The sequence below is a fragment of the Notamacropus eugenii genome, chromosome 6 (genome assembly GCF_028372415.1).
Source record: "Notamacropus eugenii isolate mMacEug1 chromosome 6, mMacEug1.pri_v2, whole genome shotgun sequence".
In the NCBI taxonomy this organism is placed as follows: domain Eukaryota; kingdom Metazoa; phylum Chordata; class Mammalia; order Diprotodontia; family Macropodidae; genus Notamacropus; species Notamacropus eugenii.
In genome coordinates this window covers 16,941,974-16,961,160 of record NC_092877.1, presented here as the reverse complement: position 1 = coordinate 16,961,160, position 19,187 = coordinate 16,941,974, and the positions used below count along the sequence as shown (strand labels likewise).

Below are 19,187 nucleotides of genomic sequence, written 5' to 3'. Positions count from 1 at the left end.
AGTATTTTTGCCTTCCTTGTATCCCTGGCATCTAGCAGTGTTTGACTCTTAGTATATATTTCATAAACACTTGTTGACTGACCATCTACCAAGACTTAGAAGGGTTTCGATCCAGAGGAGGGATCAGAGATTCTTGAAGTTTTGACAGATAGGAAGCCACTAAGAGTTACGGGTACCCACACAAAAGCACACCTACACAATTTCATTCATCTATACCATCCTCACTGTCTTCTATTCATGGCCAATACCTACCTCGTCCCCCATACTCAGAAAATAGACAGAGCTCAGTAGCCCTGGAGGCACACAAATTCATGGATATCAGGTAGAAAGGGGATAAAAATTTAAGCATATGCTTCTCTCAGACCTGATGGCTATTTAATAACAATATGTACAATTCATATGATGCTTTGAGGTTTGCACAGCACTTTACAAATATTAACCCAATTTATCCTGGAAACAATCATGAGAGGTAGGAGCAGTTATTATCCCCATTTTATAGAAGAAGAAATTGAGACAGACATAGGTTCAGAGTCTTCCCCAGGGTCCTTAGGAAGTGAGGCTGTCCTCAGGTCTTCCTGATTCAAGGTCCAGGGTTCTAGCTATTAAAGCATCTAGCTGCCTATTTCTTTCAAACCTAAACATGGGGGTCATGTGTTCATCCATGAGATATAGTTTGTAGACGTACCATGACCTTCACTATCACCAAGTCATACTGAATAATTGTCTCCATGAACTCAATACATCTTCTTTTTTGATGCCTATATGGTATCTCTGGGTACGAATTCTCCTTTCACTGATACAGATGAGCAACTCATCTGTAACTTGGAGTCTTAAAGAACTGATCATTTGGGGGTGTGGAGAGTTTAAGCAACCTGCCTCTGGTCACATAGCTAGGCTGTGTCTGAGGTGGGGCTAGAATCCAGTTCTTACCTAATCTAGGACCAGCCCTCTAAACTGGAAATAATCTGACTCTGGGATGTATGGGTGTTGAGGGAACACTAGTCCCTCTGGTGTGAGGATTGCTGTTCACACAAAGACCAAACCCTTTGTGCATCCTGATGTTTCAACCAGACACCACCAAAATCAAGTGGGCAAACTTACCCTTAGGAACAATGAAAGGGTTAATACACCCAGAATGTTATCGTGGTCATGAATCTCTCTCTACAGACCATTGCAAAGAGGAGAATGGACCGGCTAAAGTTGGCCTGAGACTTTCCCATGGGATTTTTGGTTTTCTACACATGGCTGGTGACTGAGGTGGGGGAAAGTGCCTGGGGGCCTGAAGCAAGGTCCCCCTCCACTAGACTGGAGAAAAACATATCTAACGAGCTCTAGGGAAAACATGTTTCTCTTCTCTCTGGGCCATTAGATCCAAAGTCTGGTGGGACTGAAGAGGCAGAGAATTAGAAACAGAGATGTTCCCACAAAGGCAGGACTGGAAGGATGAGCTGGCAACAAGATGCCCCTTATTGGGGAATCACTGGATCTTGGATTTGGAGCTCCTAGGGCCAGTGGGGCCACGTGTTCCAATGCTCTCCTTTTATGGAACTGGCTCATTTCAGCTGACAGGTTCAGCTGTCAGAGGCACCATTGGAGTCAGTGCCTGGCCCACAGTGCCATACACAGATCTCTTATCAGAGAGAAGTTTTGTGTTCCAGGCAGGGGTTGGATTAGATGCCCTTGGAGATCCCTTCCAGACCTGTGCATTTATCTCTGTGATTCTAGAGCATAGTAGGATTCTTGGATCAAATTCCCTTAGTGTGAGTCTCTAGTAAAAATTAAGATATGGGGACAGAGGAGGGGAAGGAGCAACGATTTATTTAGCACCTAATATGTGCTATTGTTATTGTTGGTGTTCAATCATTTTCAATCATGTCCAATTCTTTGTGACTCCATTTGGGGTTTTCTTGGCAAATTCCTTCTTTTTCCATTTCCTTCTTCAGCTCATTTGACAGATGAGGAAACTGAGGCAAACAGGGTTAGGTGACTTGCCTGGGGTCACATAGCTACTAAATGCCTGAGGCCAGATTTGAACTCAAGAAATATGAATCTTCCTAACTCCAGGCCTGGCACTCTATACATTGTGCCCCCTGGATGCCCCGTTATGTGCTAGGCACTGTATTAAATGCTCTACAAATAGTATCTCATTTGATCTTCATAACAACCCTGGGAGGTACATAGGTTATTATCCTAAATTCATCTTACAGTTTAGGAAACTGAAGCAGATGGGAGAGAAAGAAATTCATCCAAGGTCACACAGCTAGTAAGTGGTTGAGGCTGGATTTGAATTCGGGTCAAATTCAGTACTCTTTCTACTGTACCACGTTGCTATCCCATTCATTTGATCAGCAACTTTTCTGGGGTATATGATACTGCAGTCAACTATTAAAAATTCTGACTTAAGTTTTCTGAATTTTAAGACCCATCCCCCAAAACCATTTTTTTTGGTTTGAGGTCTGTGATTCCATCAGTGTAGGAACTTGTCTTCCAATTTAGAATATTGAATAAGTATCTAGGAGGACTGTCAAGTCAACAAACATTTATTAAACGCCACGTAGTGTTAGGCACTGTGCTAAGCGCAGGGGGTACAAAACAATTTTAAAAAGGCAAAAACAATTTGTTCTCTAGGAACTCACAGACTCAAGGGAGGAGACAACATGGAAACAGCTAAGTCGAAAGGACATGTATGGGATGAAGTGTGGATGACCTCAGGGGCACTAACTTTAAGGAAGGAAAGAATGACTTCTTGCAGAAGGTGGGATGTTAGGTGGGATTTGAAGGGAGCCAGCAGATGGAGTAGAGGAGGGAGATAACTGCGGGTGGGGGGTCAGCCAGAGAAAATGCCTGGAGTCAGGAGACAGAGGATCTTGTGAGAAAAACAGAGAGGACCACAGAGTACAAGGTGTAAGGAGACTTGAAATGTAGGAAGGGGCCAGATTGTGAAGAGTTTTAAAAGAAATGCAGAGGATTTTATATTTGATCCCAGAGATAATGGGGAGCCCCTGGGGTTTGTTGAGTAGGAGAGGGAGGTGACATGGTCAGATCTGAGCTTCAGGGAAGTCACTTTGGTGGCTGAATGAAGAATGGATTGGAGTGGAGAGAGACCTGAGGCAGGCTGACCCTTCAGCAGCTAATGCCACCGTCCAGGTGTGGCATGATGAGAGTGGTGACAGTGTCAGAGGAGGAAAGGGGGAGTATTTGGATTTGAGAGATGTTTCAAAGGTGAAATGGGCAGGTTTTGGCAAAAGCTTGGACACGAGGGCTGAGAGATTGTGAGGTGCCCAGGATGACGCCTAGGTTGTGAGCCTGAGGGCCTGGGAGGATGGTGGTACTCTCAACAGTACTGGGGAGGTTCCAAAGAGGGGAGAGTTTTAAAGGAAAGATAATCAGTTCTGTTTTGGATATTTTGAGTTTAAGATGTCTACTTCCAATAAGGGAATTGGAAATTCAAGATTAGAGCTCAGGGCTGGATTAACAGATCTGAGAATCACCTTAAAAGGAAGGATCATTGAAATGACTCCCTGAAAATCTCAAATCCCAGCTCCCTGTACAGACTATAGTTTTCTGTCCAGAAGCCAGCATGACATAGTGGGGAAGGTACCGGACCAGGAATCAGGAGAACCTGGTTCAAATCCTTCTTCTACCACTAATCATGTGACCTTGAACAAGACACTTAACTCTCTGAATCTTATGGGGCATCTGTATATTCTCAGGCATGCATCTTCTGTTTGCATGGGTTCTCTTCCCTTACAAGGTGAGTTCCTTGAGGGCAGGGGTGGGGCATGTGTGTTTGCCTTTCTTTGTATCTTCAGTGTTTAACACAATGCTTGGCACATAGTAAGTACATAATAAATGTTGACAATGATAATGATATTGTTTTATCTGAGAGACTATAAGCTCCCTGAGGGAAGGAACTATTCTTTTTTTTTGTCTTTTTATCCCACCTCCCCGCCCTCCATCTTCTGGACTTAGCCTGGCATATAGTAGGCACTTAATAAATGCTATTGATTAACTGATTGACTAGATGACTTCTGAGGTCTCTTCAAAAGATCCTGTGATCTTTGGGTAAGACACTTTTCTTTTTTGGACCTTAAAAATAATCTAGTTAAATCTCTTTATAACAGGAGTAAGAAAACTAAGGCTCCTTTGAGTATGAATACTCTCCACATTCCTCCCTCCTCCTGCTCTCTCCCTTCCTCACAAATACCTCTTCTTCTCCCTTTCTTGACAACCCAGCCAAGTGAGCAGGAATAATCCTGTTAAAAGCCAGAGTCCCAGTTAATACAGAATAAAATATCAGTCAAAGAAGGGGCATGGGATGCCCTCTTTACCCTTCCTTCCTATCTCAATTAGTCCTACTCACAGGTTGTGTTTGTCCTTTGTTCTCAAAGAGGACCATGACATCAGGGAAATGATGACATGACTTGCAGTTGATTTTGATTTGAGGGAGGGCTATGCAAAATCACCAACCTCACTTTCTCCTCCAGAGCCATGTGAGTCTAGTGGCCAGATATCCATCAGGATGACTGGAGATGGCCCAGGATGGAATAACCATAGTGGGACTGAACCTAGTAGCTATTAGAAACCTAAATTTCCAATTCCATACTTCCTTAGTGGTGGTAGTAGAGTGTTTGTGTGTGTGTGTGTGTGTGTGTGTGTATGTGTGTATGTGTGTGTGAGTAGAACAGTCAGGGGCTTTCTCCATCTCCATCTCAATCCAGCCAGACCCCACTGAGAACAGTCAGAAATACAAATAACTGTGCCCATATTCTTCCCTCCTAGACCAAACATCTTGTGGGGTTAGCTGCATGGGCTCTTTCTACAAGCATCCTAATCCTATATGGAAGTCTTAGAATCACAGAATTATAGAATGTTAGAGTAGGAAGAGACTTCAGAGGCAATCCAGTCCAACCTATAACCCTTATAAGAGGTCACTCAGTCAGTCAACAAGTATTTATTAAAGTCCCTACTATGTACCAGGCATTGTGCTAAGCTCAAGGAATTAAAAAAAAAAAAGGCAAAAAACAGCCCTTTGTCTCAAGGACCTCACAGCCAAATGGGGGAGACCACCTGCAAACAACCATATACAAACAAGCTGTATTCAGGAAAATTTGGATATAATCAACTGAGGAAAGGCATTCATATTAAAGCGGGATGAAGAAAGGCCTCCTGTGGAACACATGACTTTAACTGAGGCTTGAAGGAATCCAAAGAAGGAAGGAAGAGAAAATGAGGAGGGAGAGAGTTCTAGGCATGGGGAAGAACCAGTGAAAATGCCTGAAGATTGGAGATGGAGTGTGGAAGGGACAGCAAGGAAGCTGGTGTCACTGAGCACAGTGTGTATGGAGGAGAGTAAGGTGTAAGGTAATGGGGGGTAGGGGGCAGGTCAGAAAGGGCTTTCAAAGCCAAAGAGCAATCCCCACAAGTGACCATCCAATAAATGCTTAGTGATGAACTGACTGACTACATGGCTTCTGAAGTCTCTTCTAAAGATCCTGTGATCTTTGGGTAAGTCACTTTCCTTTATTGAACCTTAAAAATAATCTAATTAAACTCCTTCATAATATGAGTAAGGAAGCTAAATCTCATTTGCTTGAAGAATCCAATGGAGAACTCACTGGCAGCCAGTTTCACTGCTGAAGACTCTAAATTCTTAAAAAAAAAATGCTATCTCAAGTCAAGCGTAAAGACTCCTCTCTAGGGCTGCTTCTGGGGCCACAGAGAACTTGGCTAGTCCCTCTTCTCCATGGACAGCCTTTCAAATGCTAGAAGAGGGCCATTCTGCTTCCCCTTGAGTTTTCTTTTCCTCCAGTTAAACAACCTCAGGTCTTCCAGCTGATGCTCAAATGGTATAAACAGAAAAGACTTTCAGCATCTTGGAAGCCTTCCTCTGGGTGTTTTCCATTCCCAAAATGGCAGCCCAGAAATGAATGCAAAAATACAATTCCTGCTACCAAGCAAGAAAGAGGCAGGAATAATCAATGTGAAGGTGGATCTCCTAGTATCCTTGGGAGCTAGAATGACTTGTAGAGGTCTTCTGGTCATTGCATTGGAGGTGTATATCTTATCTATCTATCTATCTATCTATCTATCTATCTATCTATCTATCTATCATCTATTTATGTATCTATCATCTACCTACAGACAGATATATCTCTCTATATATACATACACATATATACATACACATATATACATATATAGTTTCTCTATTATACATGTGTATGTATATATCTATATATCTTATATGTAGGGTCCATAGGCTCATAGATTGGGAAAGGAAGGGACCGTGGAGGTCATCAGATTTAGTTCCATCACTTTGTAGAATTGGAAACTGAGATGCAGAGAAGTTAATCTTGCCCAAGGTCACACGGGCTGTAAGTGGCCAAGCCAGGATCCGAATCCAGGTCCCTTGACTCCAAATTCAACATTCTCCAAACCATGCCTCCCAGTTAGAGTAGGGGGACATGCTCCCTGTCATAGCCATTTTAACTAGGGAGCCAAACCTTTTCCTGTCGAGCAGCAGAGCCCAGTTGTGGGTGACTGGTCAGATGCAGAAGGTTCCATCATGGGTCTCCCATGTTCTTCAGGGCTCCTTCTGAAGGAGGCTTGCTTGCCAGGTGCCCTGGGAAAGGTCCAATCAGGCTAGAGAAGCTTCTTTTAGAACCCGGTCCAGCCCCATTGACTCCTCCCTCATACAAGTCTGAGGCTGCAATGGTCTTGGAAGATGAGAGATCTTGGGGGAGTGCACCCAAAAGAGAGAAGCAAGCAAACCAGTAAAGCCTAGCCAGAGAAGGAATATTTCTTTCTGACCCTGCCAGGGCTCATCAACTTCATCCTGGGAAGGTGCTCAAAAATGCACCTACCTGAGCTTTGGCACATAGGCTGGATCCATCCAGAAGTAGCATTGACAAAGGGAACCCTAGGATGCTGATCTGGGAAAGTGTGGTGGGGGATGGGGATGGGGATGAGGATGAGGATGAGGGTGATGGTGGCATGATGTTGGGGCTTCAGAAAGACCTGGGTTTGAATCCCTTCTCAGGTAATTACTAGCTTTATGACCCTGGGCAAGTCACTTAATCTTTGTCTCTATTTCCTGATCTGTAATGAAGCAATAATGGCACCTAATTCACAGGGTCATTTTTTTTTTAAAGTATGCAAGCAATTTTTACATTTAGATTAACAAAAATTAGACAAGTATAAATCAGTGGGTATTTAGGTGGTATTTCATTTGGCTAAGCATTTTATTTATTCATTTTTTCAATGATCAAATTCCTCCTTTTTTTCTCTCTTACTTTCACCATCCCATAAGGAGGCAAAAACACCAGCATAGTCAAGTAAAACTAATTCCCTCTCTGGCCATGTCCAAAATACACACACACACACACCACACACATACACACACACACACACGCGCACACACATACACATACCACACACATATACATACCACACACATACCACACACCATAATACACACATATACATACCACACACACCACACACATGCACACACACATGCACACACCACACACATATACATACCACACACATACCACACACCATAATACACACATATACATACCACACACACCACACACATGCACACACACATGCACACACCACACACACATACACACACCACACATACCACATACACATATACACCACACACATACCATACACATACCACACACACCACACACACATGCACACACACACCACACACATGTACCACATACATACACCACACACATGTACCACACACACCACACATACACACCACACACACATACACACCACACACACATACCACACACACATGCACACACACACACATACACAAACATCTCTGTCTTTTCAGGTCCTTGTGAGGATCAAATGAGATAATTTATGTGAAAGACTTTTACAAACATTAAAGAGCTACAGGAATGTCAACTATTCCCAGGCAAAGCATGCTGGAACGCATGTTGGGAAAGAAAACAATGGACTTTCTTCTCATGGGAATATTAGCCATCCCAAGTCCTGGGCCTGCGCTCAGTGATTTTGCTCAGATTGATGCCTCCTCCAGGAGTGCCTTCTCCCTGTCTCATCACATATGAAATCCCTTCTTTCAGATGTAGACTTTGAGGAATCTTAGACGGTATTTAGTTCAATCTCCTCATTTTACAGGAGAGGAAACAGAGGAGTAGGTTGCCCAAGGTCATACAGGAAGAAATTGGCAGAGCTGGGATTTGAATTTGAATCCTGTGGCTTCCTTCTTCCCCTCTTTCCACTAGAAGAGCTAATAGCCCAAAGGACTGCCATCCGCTCTGGAAACCTTCCCTGATTTCTCTCATTAGTATCACAGGATCTCACAGGACCTCAGACATTACCTATTCTAACTTGTACCTCACCAAGAATCCCTCTCTAACAAATCTGGGTGTTCATCCGGCTTTGGCTTGGAGACCTACGATGAAGAGCCAGCTGTCAACCAGCTTTTGAAACAGTTGGCTCCGCTTGGGGATGGCTCTGTTAGCCAGGGGTCCCTGACACCGTCTCTAAATTAATGTCTTTGCACCTTCTACCCACTGGTCCTGGCTCTGTCCTCTGGGGCAACAGTGTCTCTCTGAACTCCTATAAACCTTTGCTTTGAGTCTTTCTATGCACTTATCAGTAATATTGGATACAAGAGTTAAGACTGGGTCATCCCTTTACTACTAGACAGTAAGCTCCGTGAAGGTAAAGACTACATCCCCAGTACCAGTTTACATTAAACAGAATTTGGGGAGTTAAAAGCCACCTTAGAGGCCAGCTAGTCCAATTCACTTATTTTACAGATTGGGAAACTGAGACCCAAGCAAGTGAAGTGACTGATTATAAGATCATAGGGCCATAGATCTAGAAAGGATCTCAGAGGCCAGCCAGTCCAACCCCTCCCCCCATTTTACAGATGGAGAAACTGAGGCCCCAGGAAAGTGAATGACTTGCCCAACGTCACATTACACAGTTTACATTCTCAATGTCAGATTGGATCCTATTGCCCAAGTCCCCTGGCCCCAGTGGTGTCTTTCCCTCTCCAAGAAACCAGAAAAGGAAGGCATCCTAAATGAATCCCACACCACACTTTTTTAAAAGGATGATTGTGGGTTCAATTTAATAAGTATTTGTCAAGTGCCTACTTTGAAGGCCCTATCTTAGGCACCAGGGATTCAAAGACAAAAAACTAATCCTCATCCTCAAGGAAATTTTCTAGTAGGGCAGTGGTTCTTGACCTGGGGCTCACAGGTTCCCAAAGAGGTTCATGGATGGATTTCAAGAGGTTTGTGAACTTGGGTTGGAAAAAAAAGCGAATTATTCTTTTTACTGATTTTGTCATCCTTTGTAATCCTCCTTATTTCACTTAACTCATTTAACAATGTGTTTCTGAGGAGTCTGCGGGCTTCACCACCCTTCCCAAGACGACTGTTTCCCAGAATAGGCAAAGAGCCCCCCAATCTAGGAGATATCACTGGGATAGAGAAAAGTGATTGCAGAAGCAGAGGGCCCACTGATAGCTGGGGGGATCTGGGAAGACTTTCTCAAGTTGTTTGTTTTCTTATGTTAGAAATGAAACCAGAGAGAGCCTTCAAATAGAACCCCGTTTTCTTACTTATTCACCTAAAGACTCTGGCTTTAGCAAGCCTTCAGGGTAGGTGGTGAATACCTTCTCCATACTGGACAGAGCTGTGACCAAGAGATGAAGGTCTGACCGAATGTGGGCATTAGGCCTAGTGTGTAAATCAGCCAACAAAGGACCAGACCACCAAGCCAAGTTTTGAACACGGCATCCTGTTCTAGCAAATTCCAAGAAATAATGACGACAGCATACTCTTTGGCTCAGCAATCCCAATGCCAAGAACGTCAAGGACAAAAACAAAGGTTCCATATATACCAAAAAAATTATTCACAGCAGCACCCTTGGTGGTGGAGGAAAATGACACCTGGAAGCAAAGCTGGTGCCCATCAGTTGAGGAGGGGCGCTGTGGCAGGGCAACATAACGAATGATGAGAACAGCAAGGATTTCAAAGAAACTGAATAAAGCAGTGAAGATTGGAGATAATAAAGCCAGGAGTACAATACAAACGGTGACTTCGATAATTTAAATGAAAGGCAGCTGAATGCAGATTAACTGTAACAAACAGTTCTAGGTACAGAGAGCAGAGGATGAAAAAACCACAGCTCCCTCTTCTCCGTGGGGAGGTGGGGGACTGTGGAGGCAGAATGGGACGTGCACTGCCAGGCTATTCTGCATAACTTTTTTTTATACATAGGAAGGTTCAGTATGGCAGTATATAGGAGGATGTGCCTCTGGTATAAAAAAATAAACAAACAAAAGGCATCATAAATTTTTAAAAATTAAAATGTATTCATAATAAAATTAAAATTGATTTAATTTATTTATAACCTAGTAATTGGTTTGATCATATTAATTCAATTAAATTTATTGTAATTTAATAATTAAAGTTAAGAATAATGGTCTCAGCTTCATCTGTAATACAAAGGGGCTAGATTTAATGATCTTTAAAATCAGTAAGGTATGGTAGAAAGAATACTGGTTCTGCACTCAAGTCCTGGGTTCAAATTCTGCCTCTGATGATCTCTACCTTTATGACTTTAGGTAAGCCATTTACTGTGCCTGGGCCTCAGTTTCCTCATCTGTCAAATGAGGGGGTTGGATCAGATGGCTTTGAAGTTTCCTTCTAATGCTGCACCTTTTGTCATAGTGTCATAGAGCCATTACTTTAGAGCAGGAAGAGCCATCACCTAGTAACGGGGTCTTACCCTTTCCTGTGCCTTGTGCCCCTTTGGCCACCTGGTGAGATCTAATGACACTTTCTAAGAATAAAGTTTTTAAATGCATAGAATAAAACATTGGATTACAAAGGAAACTAATTATATTAAAATAAAGATGTGATTTTTTTTCCTATCCAAGTTCATAGACCATCCCTCCCATCCACAAATCTATCCACAGATCCCTTGGGAGTCCATGGATCCAGATGAAGGAAATGAGACTCAGTGATTTGGCCAAGGATCTCAGGTCATAAGTTTCAGAGGCGGTATTCAGACCCAAATTGTCTGACTCCAGCTGCAGAGCTCTCTCCTCTCAACTTTGAAAATTCACCCATTAGTTATTTGGATGTTGTAGACTTGAAGAGAAGGATGCACTATCTCCTGGTGCCAGCAGAGGGCCATCTGACAGGCATTTGAAACCTTACACAGTTCATTGGGTCTGCGATACTTGGGGAGTTCGTGGAAAAACCCAAGCCTGTGTCTACCTGGGAAGGTTTCCCCTGAGGTGGGTTGAGGAGACAGGAGAACTTTAAAAAAACAAACACCTATATTTTTTGATGGACTAGATCTTTAAAAAAAAATCCATGGAAACCAAAATACCCTTTTTTTTTTTTTGAGGATGTAGCATGATAGAGGAAACTTAGAAGTCATTTCTTCCACCCTCTCTTTTTACAAATGAGGAAACTGAGGTTCTGAGAAGGATATATGGCTCTCCTGAGGTCACACAGCTGGTAAATGGCACCTTTGGCATTCAAATCCAGATCCTTTCACTCCCACTCCAGGGTTATTTCCCCCTGTGCCACACAAGCTCTTTTGAGGATGAATAAATGGGACTGTGGGTGGTGGTTTGAGTATCCCACTCTTTGAACGGGACCTTTTTCTCTGGCCCAAAGACCAAGATCTATGGAAACCATACTCTATGTCTTTAAAAAAAACAAAAAAGAAAGATAAGCTTGGAAAGGAATAAAATTGAGCTTTGGGAAACACTCTCCTTGTTTCAATCAAGTAATCTCAGGTGCTTTGGGACCCACTACCCATGCAGGGAGGTGGGCCTCCCTGCAGGACTGATTGGCTCAGAGTTCAAGGCCTTTCACCAGAGATAGCCTCACCAGGGGGCAAACAAGAAGGAGTGACAGATGGACAGAACTGGCCTAACAGAGCCCCTCGCCCCACCTGGACCCCCACCGAAAATCCCAAGCACAAAAGAAAAAGGTGCTTACGTGAGGAGAGAGGCTAAGAATCCTGGTGTTTGTTGACAGGCTGAGCTAGGTCCCAAGGGAGGGCTCGGAGGGAAGCAGCTCCTAGCAGGTCGGCCAGCGGGGCTGGAGGCACCTGCAGCTTTGTGATATAAGTAACACCTACAGACAGGTCCGTTTGGTTTTTCAGGTTTCAGCGCACAGCCCCTTTGATGACGGTGACATACAGTCTGACCAGTATGACACGGAGGGGGAGCCACTGGGCTCACCTGCATGAAGTTTACCTTTATCCTGTTTTTGTGTGGCTGCCTCACCACCCAGGCAGGGGAGGAGGCGAGGGCCCCAGGACCCTGGCGTCCAGGCTGTCTGGCCTGGCTCACCTCTGGGAGTGCTGGGGGGGCCGGCCCATCCTCATCAGCGTCATTGCATGGACTAAGTGCCTGCTGCTTGCAGGGCACTGAGGGTACAAGCGGCAAAGGACAACCAACAAACCACAACCAACAACCAAAACAACAACCAACCACCGACAACAACCACCAACCACCAACCACCAACAACAACCACCAACCACCACCAACAACAACCAATAATAAACAACAAACAGCACAATAAATAACAGTAACAAGCACCAACCATTACCAACAACCAACCACACAACAGCCACCAGCCCTGCTTCGAGGCGTTCCCCACTGGACGTTAAGGGGCTGTCCCATCAGTGTGATTCAACAAGCATTTACGTTTACTATACTCCAAGCATGCTGCGGGGCATCCATTGGCTCAGTGGACAGAGTGCTGGGTGGAGGTAGGAAGACCTGAGTTCAAATCCAGCCTTGCACACTTGGTAGCTGTATCTCCTGGGCAAGTCACTGTTTTTATTTCCTCGGTGAGATGAGGATAATAACAGCTCGTGTCTTCCAGAGCTACTGTGAGGATCAAACAAGATGACTATAAAATGCTCAGCATGGCTTTTTCCTTCCTTATTATATGTGATCCTCAGAACAATCCTTGGAGGTAGATGCTATGATGAGCCCCATTTTACAGATGAGGAAACTGAGGCTAAAAGCATCTACCACAGGACTGCTAGGAGGCGTAGTGGAGAGTGCTGGGCCCATTTCCGGAAGACCTGAGTTCCAATCTAACCTCAGACGCTTCCATACTTGTGTGACCCTGGGTAGGTCACTTCACCCTGTTTGCCTCGTTTTCCTCCTCTGTAAAGTGAGCTGGAGAAGGCAATAGCAAACCACTCCAGTGTCTCTGCCGAGAAAACCCCAGACGGGGCTACAGAGAGTCAGACACGACTGAACCAACAGTGCCCCTCCCTAACTCAGCAGAGTCCACTAGTTCCTCAGCATTTCCAGGAGCAAACCCAAAATCTGCTGGTGTTCAAAGACCTTCATGACCTGCCCCCCCCTACTCTCCATGCACCCCGACATAATCTGAGATCCACAGGCACGGCATTTTCACTGGCTGGCACACATGCCCGGAGTGCTCTCCCTCCACCTCTGTGCCTCAGTCTGGCTCAGGGCGGGGAACGTGCAGCCTCGAGGCTCTTTGACCACACTTGAGGACCTAGAGGCTGCAGGCTCCCCACCCCTGTGGCAACCTTTAACAATACAAACCTCTCCTCCTCTCCTTTCCTCTCTCTGTCTTCCTCTCTCTCTCCCTCCTCTCCCCCTCCTCTCTCCACCCTTTTCTCTTTCTCTCCTTCACAGGCACACACAGGGAGAAGGCACTTGCTGATGACTCACCGATGACATCACGATAGCCTCAGGTAGGAGGTGATGATTGAGCCTCACAGTCCCAATATTTTACTGATTAGGAAACTGAGAGCTGGAGAGTTTAATGGGTCTGCCCTGGGTCACACAAGCTGTAGATAACAATCACTCAATCAACAAACATTTATGGAGGGACACTCGTATGCCTGGCACTGGACTGGGCATTCAAAGACAAAAATGAAACACTCTCTGTTCTTAAGGAGCGTATTCTACTGACATACTCAAAATCTGAACCAGGCTTCCTGCTCCCAACCCAGTGGTCTGGTTTTTAAAAAAAAAGTCTACCAAGGTGCCTCTTGAATAGATAGCTAAAAATTATCAAGGGTAATTTGGGGAGGGAGGCAGTATTGACAACTTTGGAGTGGGTGTATGTGGATCAAGGAAGGCTTCACAAAGAAAGTGACACTTGATTTGGGCCTGAAAAGAAGAAGATTCTGAGGCAGAGCAGAGAAGTGAGGGCACACATAGTATAGGGAATGATGGGTAAACGTACAGAGGCTGGAGATGGATTATGGAGTTTGGAGGAACAATTACTAGCCCACTTGGGCTACACTGTGAAGTGTATGAAAGGCTTCCATGTGAAACAAGACTAAAGAGAAGGCAGTCAGAGGTCAGATAGTCTCTTAATTCCAGGCTGAGAAATGTGTATTTGGTTTGAGGGGTTTGGGAGGCACTGAAGACTTCTGAGGAAGGGAGGAAGATAATTCTTTGGAGAGGAGATGCGCTGGAAGCAAGGAAACTAATTAGAAGGATGTTACAGTAGTCTATCTGAAAGATGATGAGGGATGGGTCCAGTGAGTGGGGCCAAGGGAACGGGGCAAGAGATGTCATGGAGGTCGAATGGATAAGACTTAGCAACCAGTGGTATTACAGTAGTTAAGGAGAAGGAAGAGTCAAGGAAGATTGTAAGGTTATGTACTTGGAAGATGGTGGAATCCTTAAAACAAACAGGAAAGTTTCAAGGGAGGTGAAATTTTTAGGGAGACAATGATGAGTTCCATGTTGGATATGTCGAGATTGAGATGCCAATGGGATATCCAATATAGATGTCCCGCAGTAAATTGGCAAAGCATGTCTGGAGTTCAAGCTAAGGCCAGAGGGATGGCAACGTAGAGAGAAAAGAAGAAGATCCACCCTGAGGATGGATGATGGTCCAGCAAAGGAGGCTGAGATAGGTAGGATCTTTTCTTCCTTTTAGAGATGAACTGGAAAGCAGTTTGGGACAAGCAGGGAAGGAAGGTCTGGATGTGGTCTGGTCTCCCTCTAACTTGGGTAAAATTCTTATTCCCTGGATAAAATATGTTGATGGAAAATAACCATTCCACCTATTTTCTCCCAGTCCCCCCCCCCCCCAATGTAGATTAGGCTAAAGGAATAATTACAGCTCAAAACTTTCTTTTATGCCTTTTGGACCAAGGACTTCACATTCAAATGACCTCATAAGACCATACATTCATGCATTTTTGAGCTAGAAGGAAACTTAAGGCCATTGAATTCATCCATTCCCTAATTTTGTAAATAAGGAAACTGAGTCAGACAGAGGTGACTTGGCCAGGGTCATACAGCTAGTAAGTGTCTGAAGGAGGATTTGAACATAGGTCTTCCAGGCACCAAGTCCAGTACACTATCTACTGTACCACCTAGCTGGCCCATATAGTTGATATGGGCATTATCTCCAGTGGTACAGATAACCTAACCACCCATTCTTAGCCTGCATATCACTCTTGCCCATGAATTCTGGTAAGTGTGCCACAGTAGGTCCACTCAACATGTTGGTTGAAGGGACTTCTTTGCTTCCAGTGCCATCTTGAGGATACCCAAGAACATCAGAGAACTCTGGAATTCCCCAAAACACTGCCGTGATCAATGTACTAAAAACTTTATGGGTAGAATGTTTTCTTAAAGGTAGGAAAATAAAACAGAGACCTTTGAAAATACACTAGTTGTGTGATTGTTGACAAGTCAATTAACTCCTTGGGACTCTGGGCACCTCTTTAAGACTATGATACTCTTCCCTTTGAGGGCAGACAGTGTTTTGTTTTTAATTGTGTATGTCCATTTTCAAGGACCTTAAACCTTTGTGCCTGGCTGTGGTAATTCTTTCCGTTTAGTGAATGGAGAAATGGCAGAGAAATCTGCAGAGGCAGATCTAATTATTCGTTGTTCCAGTCATGCCCAACTCTTCATGGTCCCATACGGGGTTTTCTTGGCAAAGATACTGGAGTAGTTTGCCATTTCCTTCTCCAACTCATTTTACAGATGAGGAAACTGAGACAAGCAGGGTTAAGTGACTTGCCCAGGGTCACACAGCTAGTAAAGGTCTGAGTCTGGGCTTGAACTCATGAAGATGAGTCTTCTTGACTCCAAGCCTGGCACTGCATCTACTGTGCCACCCAGCTGCCCCTTCCCTTAGGCCAGAGAGCTAATAATGGGATATTTCAAAGGCAAGCTGCCATATTGCTCATTATCTTCCCCTCCATTATCTCCACCTCCTAATGATTTTTCTATTTCCGTTAAACAGCACCACCAGTACTCAGGCCAGCCAGGCTCAAAACCTTGGAGGAATCTTCCACTCACCCCCACCTCTGGGCCAATTAATCATCTAGTTGGCAGCTAGGTGGCACAATGGATAGAGTGCTGGACTCAGAGTCAGGAAGACTGAAGTTCAAAGCCAGTCTCAGGTACTTACTAGCTTGGGCAAGTCATATAACCTCTGGTTGCCTGAGTTTTCTCATCTGTAAAATGGAGGTGATAATAGCACCTGCCTTCTATGGCTGATGTCAGGATGAAATAAAATGATTCATGTAGAGTGCTTCACAAACCTTAAAGTGCTGTAGAAGGGCTGGCTATGAGGGGCCCTTTCCCCCTAGTCCCACTGCCATCCTCTTCTCTCAGACCCTCAAGGATTATTGTGGTTGTGTTCGGACCTTCATCATCTGTCCCCAATGACTTCTTAACTGGTCCTTCTGCCTTTAGCATCTCCATCATGCTCCTTTCTATCCTCCACACTCTTGCTACATTAGTCTGCTTAAAATATAGCTCTGGTCACACTATCCTCTTGCTCTATCTTGATGATAGTGTTGTCCCCTTCTACCCACCCAGCCCCCCTTACCATTACCCACCTCTATTTTTGGTCCAGACCTGTATAGAGAAATCCCAGGGTGAAAACTCCCTCCACTGATGCATATCAAGTGCTTGTCATTAACAATGAATTAACAAACATTTATTAAGCCCCTATTTTGTATGATGTATAGTACTGACTGCTGGATTTACAAAGTAAAAAATAGAGCTTATGTCTAGAGAGGGGAAGAGTTTCCCAGGGCATCAGCTGGTTGAGTGACTTGTCTATAGACACACAACTAATTTGTTTTTGAAGTCCTGTCTTATTTTCTTCCTTTTAAGAAAATTTTCTTCTAAAACATTAGGCTTTTAGATGGGAATACAGCTTTGACATATTGGGATATGCCATGCCTACCATTTTCTTGACTTCCTAGTAGAGCTGTAACTAAGGAGAGATGGCTGAGGCTTTATCCCAGGGTGCCAACACTGGAGGGAAAATGTCCCTGCAGTGAATCTTCAGCCTACTATTTCTATACCTTCTGGTTCTCTGCTTGTCTTCTCACCCCTAGCCCCTTATGTGGCCCTTTGGGCTCTACCCTCACAAGACTGTCATTGTGGAACCCCTCTCTCCTCTTTTCCTCCCTTCTTACTCTTCCTGGTGATAGGATAGCAGAGCTAGAAGGGATCTCACAGGGCATCTAATCCAACCCCATTATTTTACAGAAAGTAATGATAACAATAATGAGCATGTATATCGCATTGTTAGATATGTAAAGTGTTTTACAAATATTATCTCATTTGATCCTCACAACAATTCTGAGAGGTAGGTGCCATTATTATCCCTATTTTGCAGATGAGGAAACTGAGGCAGGCAGAAGTGACTTGCCTAGGGTCATACAGCTTGTAAGTATCTGAGACTGGATTTGAACTCAGATCTTGCTGACCCCAGCTTGAGTACTTTATCCACTCTGCCACTGAAGCTCATAAAGGTACAATGCCTTGGTCAGTGTCACAGATAGTAAATAGCATATGGGAGATATGAAGCCCGGTTCTAGGGAGGGGTGGAGGTGGGCAGGAGCTGTCAGCTGTGCTTCCATATGTCTCTCTGAGGGAATGGGCTATCCCTTCTTCTAATTTGATTTCACCCGACCAGGGAAGACTGTCCATTGCAAGGGGCAGGGATAGAGATGAGACCTTCCACAAACACAGTGAATTATCCCTAGGAAAATCCATCAGAATTCCTCATTACTTCTTCAAAGTGTATCTGGGGTCCCTGACACTGGGCACACACACTAGGATGAATAAACAGATGAATAAATGAAGTAGGAGATAGGACTGAATTTGCTTTCCACATACACCCTATGTACCTTGTATGTGCACAGTTATTTATATGTTTTCTCCACCATTAGAATGTGAGCTCCTACCCAGCAATAAAACCACTAGGTTGGAAACCCAAGGAGATCAAAGAAAAGGGAAAAGGACCTGTTTGCACAAACATATTTCTAGAAGCTCTTTTTGTGGTGGCAAAGAATTGGAAACTGAGGGGATTCCCATCCATTGGGGAATGGCTGAACAAGTTGTGGTATATGATTGTGAGGGAATACTGTCATGTAGTAAGAAATGACATGCACAATGATTTCAGAAAAAGCTGGAAGACTTTCATGAACTGATGCAAATGGAAGTAAGCAGAACCAGGAGAACATTATATGCAGTAGCAGTAATATTGTAAGGATGATCAACTGTGAAAGACTTAGCTACTCTGATCAAGACAGTGATCCAGGATAATTCCAAAGCAACCATAATGAAAAATGCTTTGCACTTCAAGAGAGAGAACTAATGAACTCTGTACATGGATTGAAGCAAACTGTTAAAAAACTTTCTTAATTTTTATTGTTTTATTTTGGTTTTTTGCAACATGGCTAATATGGAAATATATTTTTTATGACTTCATATGTATAATCAATATCAAATTGTTTGCCTTGTCAAGGAGGGCATAGGGATGGGAGGGAGGAAGAGAATTGGGAACTCAAAATTTAAAAAAATAATTGTTAAAAATTTTTTACATATAATTGGGTAACATATAAGGAAATATATAAAAATAATTTTTAAAAACCAATATGAGCTCCTTGAGGGAAGGGAATATGTGTGTATGTATATATATATGCATGTGTGTATGTATGTATATATATAAACATATATAGCATATGTGTGTGTATAATATATATAAACATATATAATATATGCGTGTGTGTGTATGTATATGTCTTTCTTTGTCTCCTTCGAGTTTAGCTCATGCCTGGTAAATAGTTAACGACTCAATGCTTGTGGAAGGAGTGACTGACT

General features: G+C 43.7%; 1 protein-coding gene across 9 annotated transcripts in view; it reads right to left on the bottom strand.

Annotated features, from left to right (window-relative positions):
- ELF5 (E74 like ETS transcription factor 5) overlaps positions 1-19,187 on the bottom strand; it is an 80,329-nt gene that overhangs the window by 44,964 nt on the left and 16,178 nt on the right. For 2 of the 9 annotated variants that reach the window (XM_072619183.1, XM_072619186.1), the window contains exon 1: positions 12,034-12,190. The exons of 2 other annotated variants lie outside the window; for them this stretch is intronic. The gene's annotated coding sequence lies outside the window, so the exon portion shown is untranslated. Of the gene's footprint in view, positions 1-6,506; positions 10,370-12,033; positions 12,191-19,187 lie in introns of those variants that run through there. 5 more of the 9 variants (XM_072619181.1, XM_072619187.1, XM_072619182.1 and 2 more) reach the window with 4 other exon arrangements.